The sequence below is a fragment of the Melospiza melodia genome, chromosome 1 (genome assembly GCF_035770615.1).
Source record: "Melospiza melodia melodia isolate bMelMel2 chromosome 1, bMelMel2.pri, whole genome shotgun sequence".
Classification (NCBI taxonomy): domain Eukaryota; kingdom Metazoa; phylum Chordata; class Aves; order Passeriformes; family Passerellidae; genus Melospiza; species Melospiza melodia.
In genome coordinates this window covers 12749094-12757861 of record NC_086194.1, presented here as the reverse complement: position 1 = coordinate 12757861, position 8768 = coordinate 12749094, and the positions used below count along the sequence as shown (strand labels likewise).

General features: G+C 39.4%; 1 long non-coding RNA gene across 1 annotated transcript; it reads left to right on the top strand.

The window, feature by feature from the left end:
* The first annotated feature begins 1096 nt into the window (after positions 1-1096).
* LOC134429294 (uncharacterized) lies at positions 1097-4181 on the top strand. The gene is made up of 3 exons (XR_010030571.1): positions 1097-1215; positions 2716-2799; positions 3718-4181. It is a non-coding gene; the product is annotated as an uncharacterized LOC134429294 (long non-coding RNA).
* The last annotated feature ends 4587 nt before the right edge of the window (positions 4182-8768 follow it).

The following is an 8768-nucleotide window of genomic DNA, read 5'->3' as shown; positions in this document are numbered from 1 at the left end:
AGAAGCACAAGACTTGGGGTTGTTGTTGGATGAGAAGCTCAACATGACCCAGCAATGTGCACTAGCAAAAACACAGCCCAAAGCAGGATCCAAAACACTAACAGAGAGCTGGGATGCAGCTGTGTTGCACTGTTAAACTGAAAGCTCAAAAACATTCTTCACCCTTCCCAGCTTACATGCAGAGTTCATGAGATTTATTGACAAAATAAAGCTCAGGATACTGAACTGACTTTTAAAGACATCAAGTCATCCTTTTCCTCAGTTCTTAATGTGATTGTGATCTGAGGTTGTGCATGCCTGGAAAAGGTTAAAATTGTGTTCAATATTGTCTAAGCAATGAGCCACAAGTCTAGCACCTACCAGAACCTCTGGATGTCAATTGCAAACATGAATCTCTTGCCAGCACAAATAGGATTTCAACTATTAATCCTTGTCCTCAAGAAAAAAAAAAAATCATATGCTTGCAGTTTTGTCATGAATTCTAAACTCACCACTACAGATTATAAACATTTACTCAATACTATAAAATTGCACTATTTATGCAACAGGCTTTTCTGCTCCAATTCCTCTTCTGAGCTGTCTATTCTCATGCTGCAGTTTAAATACATTTCCTGTTAGCCACAAAATGGGGAAAGAGCAATCATTGTACACAGTTCTTAACAACAGCAATGTGCTTCCATCTCTGAAGAGTGAGAAGCTGCCGAGCCAGCACTACAATGGTCACAAACATTCTTTTTGAATAAGTTCAATAAATTCAATGCACTCCTTGTTAAAATTATTGCAACAGAGATACTCTACTAACAGAAGTGAAGGCAGACAACATTTTTGCCTGTTTATGAAAGCATTTCCAGCTTTGATTTGAGAAATGTGACATATTATAGACAAAAAAGGAAAGCAAACCTTATTTGGAAAATCTAAGCAAAAAAAAAAAAAAATTATGAGTGAGGAAAGTTAAAAAAACCAAACAGGCCTTTAAAAATATTTGGGGGTTCCCAGAAAGACATTTCCTGAGTTCTTTATGACTATCTGAATCTCACAAACAATAAGGATAGGAAACACGACATCCAAGGACACGTGGCAGGGACAGGCAAAATGCCAGCGACGATGGAGAACAGTCACCCTGACGACATGAGCAGCCTTGTTGAAGAGAAGAGATTCCAGACAATGGAATATCCACTCCCAGGGGAGAGTCTGAAAGGCTGAGGTGTGTTGGAGGTGAGTAAGTGCCAGCTCAGACGTGCCTCCAGCTCCGCTATCTGAACCTGACGCGGGGACAATCGCGCCTGTCCTTTGAGCAGCGGCGCTGCAACCTGCACCGAGCTTCCCCTGCTTCCTGTTGTGCACCCTGCAGCTGCTGGGCAATCACCTCTGCTCTTGCCTCTTGACAGAGCTGAAAGTGAGAACTGAGATAACAACTCGAGCTGAGTGGTTATTTCAAAAGGCAAAAAGCCTATTTAAAGGCTGAAATATGTCGGCTATGTACCCTAAAAACTGAATGCATATTTATTTGTTTCAAACATTGCTTAGTGACTAAAGAACTTGTGATGCCATCCGAATACTTACTGGTTTCTATACTATAGAAACATAATATTTTGCTCCTAAGAAGCTAAACATACTTTAATATTAAATGTGTCCCATAATAGAGGATTTTCATGATGACACAAGGTTGACACATGCAATCACAAGAGTCCAGCAAGGGCAAACAATTTTGCTGCTCAGAGCTGCAACGTGTGAGATGAGTGGAGGGGACATATCCACATATACAGCCTAACCCCTCAAACAGACAATCATTGATAAAATAACACTGGAGAAACAAACAGAAATTAAATTCATGGACATCATATCTATGAACACATTTTTTTTAAGGCATAGATGTAGTGTCTAACATTACTAACCCAACAGTAGTAAATGGAATAGTGGAATGGACTGCAGGAAGCACACAGCCTCACAAACTCTCTTTCCCTTAAAATATTGCCACTGGGCTTTTGTCCTTCTTGTTTTAAAGTGAGAATGTGAATCTAGCCCTTCATTACCACAAGTTCTGAGGTTGAATTTCTGGCATTTCTGCATAAATTTTATCATGATTGTACCGAGAACACTGAAACTGAAACAGCACTTGATCCAGTAGGGCTGCCTTCTTTTACTGCTAATAATGAGATTTTCATTCCAAAACCCCTACTACAAGATTTCCCAGTCTAAACAAAATACATAAAACATCCTAGTTTCCAATCAGAACCTTTGCATAACTGCTTTCTATGCAACTCTTCTTTTGCCTGTCATGTTTATTAATGTTTTTCCTCCCTGATATTTCTTCCTCTTCATTCAGAGGACAAAATCTCTCTTTGCCTGAATGAGCATAATTTTGTATTTCTCTCTCTCTCTCAACAAAATGTCTCCAGGCCAGGTCACCCTTCTCTGCTACTTGTTAATGCAGTGTTTTTCCGTTAGATATGGGGTTCCAGATGATGCAATTTAGGATTTTCCACATTAATCTAACTCTGGAAATGCCTTTTGCACCCCATGACTTCATTTACCTTCCTGCAACTGGATGAAATTCTTCCTGATCTCGTGATCAGGTGATCTCCTGATCAGGGATTAAATGGCCTATTTGCTCTTCTGTCAAGGCAAACTGATGATTTCCCACAGTGCAATATAAATCCTTGGGTTTGGTACATAAGTGCATGACCCTGAATTGAGACTGGTTTTCCCTTTCAGCTGGTACTACCCCAGTCCTCAAGGCCATTTCTTTTCCTGTGGTGCTACAGTACAATCCATCTCTGTATTGACAACATCTCCCAGGTTTGTGCCACCAGTATATTTCATCACTTCATTCCTACTTCTCCTGCCTGCCAAGACATGGAATGGAAATATTAATAATCATTCTACATGCAATATCAGTTCAAATTCTTTCATGAAGTCCAGGAAAATTAGATCTGTCAGAGTTCCCTCGAGAAAAATCTATCGATTTTCTCTTGATAAGAGAAAATCTTTTATCAGTGAAATGTCTAATTAATGATATATGTTAGCCTAATGAAATCTAAATTAGACACCAGAGAAGTCTCTTGGGAAGACAGCAGAAGGATCATAATTCTGTATTTTTAATCTGATTGAGGTAATATTAAAACATGGAAAGAATCCAAATGATCTGCTGTAATACTAAAACCAACATCCAACAGATACATTAAATAAATCCTAAATTTTATTTGTCAGGCTTCTTAAAATTCATGGTCTAAAACTTCATATTTTCTTGTATCACAGGTGTGTCAGTGTCAATGTCAGGTTTGGGCAGTTATTGACCAGGTGGTTGCCACTTCAGGATTTCTTCAAATGTAAAAATCCAGTGATGGTCTATTTATTTTCATGTCAGAATTCATATTTTCACCTAGTCACTAGTCTCCAAGAAAATGGTCTTAGAATTAGAAATAAAGGTTAAATTTTTTAGCAGCTGTGTTAGTACCAGATACTGTCAGGCACATGAAGAACTTTTGAGGGGCTATGGAAAAAGGGAATTTTACAAGTAATCAAATATATCGAGAGTTGCCATTATATTGAATTTTCAAAGAAAAGTCATTTGACAAAGAGATTGTTGCTCTAGAGATTTTGTGTAAGTCATCTGTACTACTGCAATTGTACTGAAATAAAAGTATATCCACTGAGATTATGCTGGATAAAAGCATTACACATATTGTGTATTTATCTATCTCTGTCCTACTTCAGAGTAGGTATGAAATGAATGCTCCACATGGCATTTCAAGACTGAAGCATGGATGATGGGTACATGGATGTGTCTCAAGACTGAAAAAAAAATAAAACAACACGGAAACACTGCTGGAAGCAACGGAATGGATTGGAAAGAACTGGTTTGGGTTACAGTCTAAGATGGGAGGTTTGTGTTTGGAGTCACCCCAGGATGCAGCTTGCAGGTTAAATAACAGTCCTGGCAGACACCTCTTCCCCTGGCCAGACCAGCACATCCCCTTATTCCGGCTGAGGGGCTGTGGCAGGTGTCCTGCCCTTTGGCTGTGAGCAGATTAATCTCCCTGAAGCCACCCCAATGGTTATTCAGCTCCAAGAGCTATTGCTGAAGGCTGCTCTATGACAAAGCTGGGCTGCATGAAACCAGCTGAGTTAGTGTTTGCAGCAGCTATTTACCTGTGGATGATATTCACAGCACTGCATTTCAATGGCATAGGAAGTGGAGAATAAAGAATCGTGTTTACTCTCTGTGTAGAACTATTCTTATAAGTCACAGAAGTGCTCATACTAGTGCCCTTTTTAAAACACTTTCCATAACATATTTTCAATGAGAAGTATTTCCTGAGATTGTGTTTAGAGTCCACATTCATTAACCTTCCACACATGCCACAAGGCTCATCTTTTCATCCCACAGGGATTTGGGAAGATAGAAAGCTACTGGATTAAAAGGAATTTTACTTGAGCAAGCAGTGTTTCTATTTCAGAAAAACCTCCAGGAGACCTTATTTACATTTAATTGCATTTTTTTGTATTTTTGATTTTTGTGTCATTTAATTTGTGAGCAGCATCTATAGCATTGTCTGATACTTTACAAAAGAGCCAAGACACAACATGCTCTGAGTTACAGTTCCTGGAGGTAGGGAATTGATGGTATTTTAATTATCTGTACACATGCACCATTGTGTGCTCCTGTCTTTAAACATTTAGATAAGAAGTTTTTAGTTGCCTTTGAACAAGGAGAATGCCCAACATTCTTGTGTTTCACTTCCCTCACTGTTCTCCACAACACTGACTAGTTATTCTTTTTCCTTCTACAACTTCTCCCCTGTGATCATGTTGAGGAATATCTCCTTTCAAATGATGAGACAACCTCCCTAAAAGAGACATGGCCTTTTCAACAGTTGCTGCCCATATCACTAAAAAATAACACTGTGAACATCAGCCAAAAGCCAGAGAGCAATTCCATAGTGCTTTGGGCCCAGCAACAGCCCAAAGGAGCAAAGGCCAGAAACCCCAAAGCTCTTCCTTCAGAGGACTTTCCCACCCTGTAACAACCATGAGTCACAGTGAAGCAAAAGCCATCTGCTCATCTGGACACAGATACTGCTTGTCAGTGAGCAGGAAATATTTCCACTGAGAATCTCACAGCAGTGGAAGTCTCCCTGTGTAGACAAACTTTTGGTGTTTCAGATCTCCTACTCTGCAAATTAGGAACGGTGTAGCTCCCTTTTACCCTGCTTTGTCTGTTATATTTTTTCCAAACACAGGCAAGAGATTGACTGTGTGGATGTATTTACAGCTTGGCTAGCACCATGAGGCCTCCAAGACAGCTCATAAGTCCAGCAGCTCTCATCAAAAGCCAAGCATTCAAACACAGCAACACAGAGCATCACCAACTCGGGCAGGGCCAGCTCCTTCCTACTGCCCCTTCCCATTCCCACTGCAACACGACTCAGCTCAACTGGGACCCCTGGAAAGATGGGAAACTGCCATCCTGCCCCCAAATGACATCCCTGAGATCAGCTATTGATGAAACTGGGAAAAATGCAGTCATAATTAATAAGCTGTATGTTGAAATAGTTAGTGGCAGAAATACACTCCGTAAAGGGAGCAATCAGTCCTAATTAAAATCATGTTTAACTAATCCTTTTGGGATGGGGACTGTCACTTAGTGTTTGTTCTTTCCACATGTAGCCCAATGGCATTTGGCATTGATGATGCATTTAGGTGTTATCACAACATAGGCAATGAAGAATAATAACTATAAAAGTATGAATTTCATGCTTTTTTCCTAGCATGACTGCTTCTGTAGGCACAGTGTAGTGCAAAACCACCACAGCATCTTATATCAATTTGCTTGACTATTGCATAGTTTGGGTTACCACTGAGTAAATGTTTAGCAACTCACATGTGCAGGATGGGTGTCTAATAATTTTCATGTGTGTAATGTTTTGATCAAATTATTTCCATGTTCATTTTCATGGATTAGTTTCCAAGTGGACAAGACCCCAAAAATCAGAAAAACTCTTAAGGGTTTTACTGCACTGAAGACATTCATAATGACAACATTTAAAAAGAATGAGAAAGCACTTCTTACTTCTATTAAAATCAGAACATTTACATTCAAATTTACAATACATACACACAATTATGTCAAAGGTACCATCAGCATTCTATGAAACAAAAATGTGATTGCCTATTAAATCAGATGATACCAAAATGATCAGCTGGTTAAAAATTTTCTCTCTCCAGTTAAAACCACAAGACAATTTATTTGTTTTGAATATAACGTTTGATGCCTATCATGCCTCTGAAATTCATGATTTCTAAATTAATGTCAAATGAGATTTTAAAAAATCCCCACTTAAATAAATTTCCTAAACTGAAAGAGAATGAAAAAGATGGAGAAAGAAAGATTTTGGCTTCTCTGTGTGTATACTAACTCAAGTTTGTCCCTTGAAAAAAGCAAGCTGCCTTGAGCATTTAAACCCCAAAAAGGGATCCTTCGAAGCCAAACATTTTAATTTGACAAAAAACTTCTAGGACATCTTCTAAAAAAAGTTTGCATATTTTTGAGGGAGAACGATTAGATGCAAATAACAGGTAAGGATGACAGAGAACATCGACGTGTAATTAAAAAATAATCATAGATGATTTCTGCACCAGGTGAAGATCACACAGCACACACCACCAAAGAAGACAGGCAAGCTTTGCTGGGGAAGTCTTGAAGGAAGCTGGCTATCTCTTGGGGAAAGGAAAAAAGTATTCAGGAGGAAAAAGCTTTAAAAGGCTGTGAAATTGCCAGCAGGATACACAATGACCACCACAGATAAGAACTCCATCAGGTTGCAAATGTATAGGAAAAAGGTTAACACTTTGCTTGTTATTCAAAAGCAAATGAAAGATGAGTTTATGATATCAAGCCTGGATTATGACTCAGAAGATCTGAGTTAATTTCTTGGCTCTGCCATAATCTCTCTTTGTGATTTTGGGCCAGAGTTTACATTTGGCATAGAATGAAGGAAGTAGTATCCTTTCTGTAAAGTTAGGGAACTGAGACCCAGAGATAATACTAGCCAAGGACTCACAATGCTTTACTGGCATTTACATTTCCAATAAATTTCTATGCAGAGAAAAATGACTGAGAGTGGACTGAGTATCTTTGGGGGCCTGATCCTTCAGTTATGCACGTGCTTCTGCTTCCTTGTTATGGAATTCTGATGAAAAATCCTTTCTCCCACACTTTGAACAAAGGGTGGAGTTTTTTGTTTGGGTTTTGTTTGGTTGGTTGGTTGGCTGGTTGGGGTTCTTTTTTTGGTTTTTGGGTTTTTGGCGGGGGGAGGGTTCATTTTGTTTCTTTTTTTTTTTTTTTTTCTAACCAGGCTGAAATATAAAAACTCAGGAAAAATACTTTTTACACAGTCACTTAAAATTTTCTTATGACTTCACAGTGTCATAATGAGGACCCAAGAAGCCTCCAGAAGAAGTAACTAGCTATTTTGTGTGCCTATATGTTATATATGCCCATTTGACTCAGATTCGTACAAAGTATTTTTATTTTATTTTTGCTGTCATCCTAGTGCACAATAGCAGTAATGACAACAGTGTGAGTGTGTTGACAGGGGCTTCCACAGCAAACAGCAATTTCCCTGAATTCCTGCACGGCAGGCTGGGCTCTGGCACTGACTGGGACTAAACCCTGAGCACTTCAGTGGAAACTCAGGGTTACTTCATCATAGTCACTTGCCTTTCACTTCCTTTTCCCTGTTGATGTCCCAAAGCTTCCAGAGTTACTCTGATGTGAATGAGATCTGAATCCCGACCATTGGCAACAGTTACAGAAAACAGGAAATGGGGTATTTCAAATAACAATAGGTGGGAACAGTGAGTAAAGGTTCACTATGTGGTAACGGTGCTGACTCTTTAATGACTGTGTTTATTTCCTTGTGTCCCAAAGAAGGCCACAGTTCATTTTTCTCTCAAATATGTACATATGGACACATGCACATCAGACCCTGTATCTAATGTTGCAGATAATTGTGGGGGGGTTAATCAGCACTGATTCCTACTTCTCATAAGGAGGGACACAATGAGAATTGCTCTCCTGTGCCATGAAAAATCAAGTTGCCAGGGGCAAAAGGTTCATCTCATACCCCGTTAAGAGAGAAGCTCCCTATTGATACAGCAATAGGCATTTTTTTTCTCTCCCATTCACCACACAAAGTTGTACTGTGACACAGAGAAACCCTTAAAACCCTTTACAAAACTTACAACCCATACAAAGCACTTCACGTGCAGCCAGAGCAGAGACGTTACAAGCTGGAAAAGCTATCCTGGGCCATGCAGTTCATTCCAAGCAAAGCTCTGCCCTTCTTGGCTGGGGCTTCCACACAACTCCTTGTCTAGTCTTGCCATGACTAATTCCCAGAAAAGGCAGTTTCACAACCTCCCCAGCCAGCCAGCCCTGTGTCTAATTGGCATCACTGCTTAGAAATACTTCCTTGCATTCTCCTATGAAAGTTTGCAGCTACAATCTAATTCTATGTACTTTTACTAAGCCTTACAAGCAGCTAGTGAGACAGCCCAGCTATTTTTAACAATCATTAGTCCTCCAGTCTCTCGCTTCACAAAATGACTGGTTCTTATTGGGTTCCTTTCTCACAGCTTCCAAAATTGTTTTGAATTAAGTTTCCCAGCTTAATGCTCTGTTAAATAATGTCACTAATTAGCAGCAGCAAAAACTAAAAACTGTTCATATGAAAATAAAAAAATGCCCGGTGACACAGGTGTTT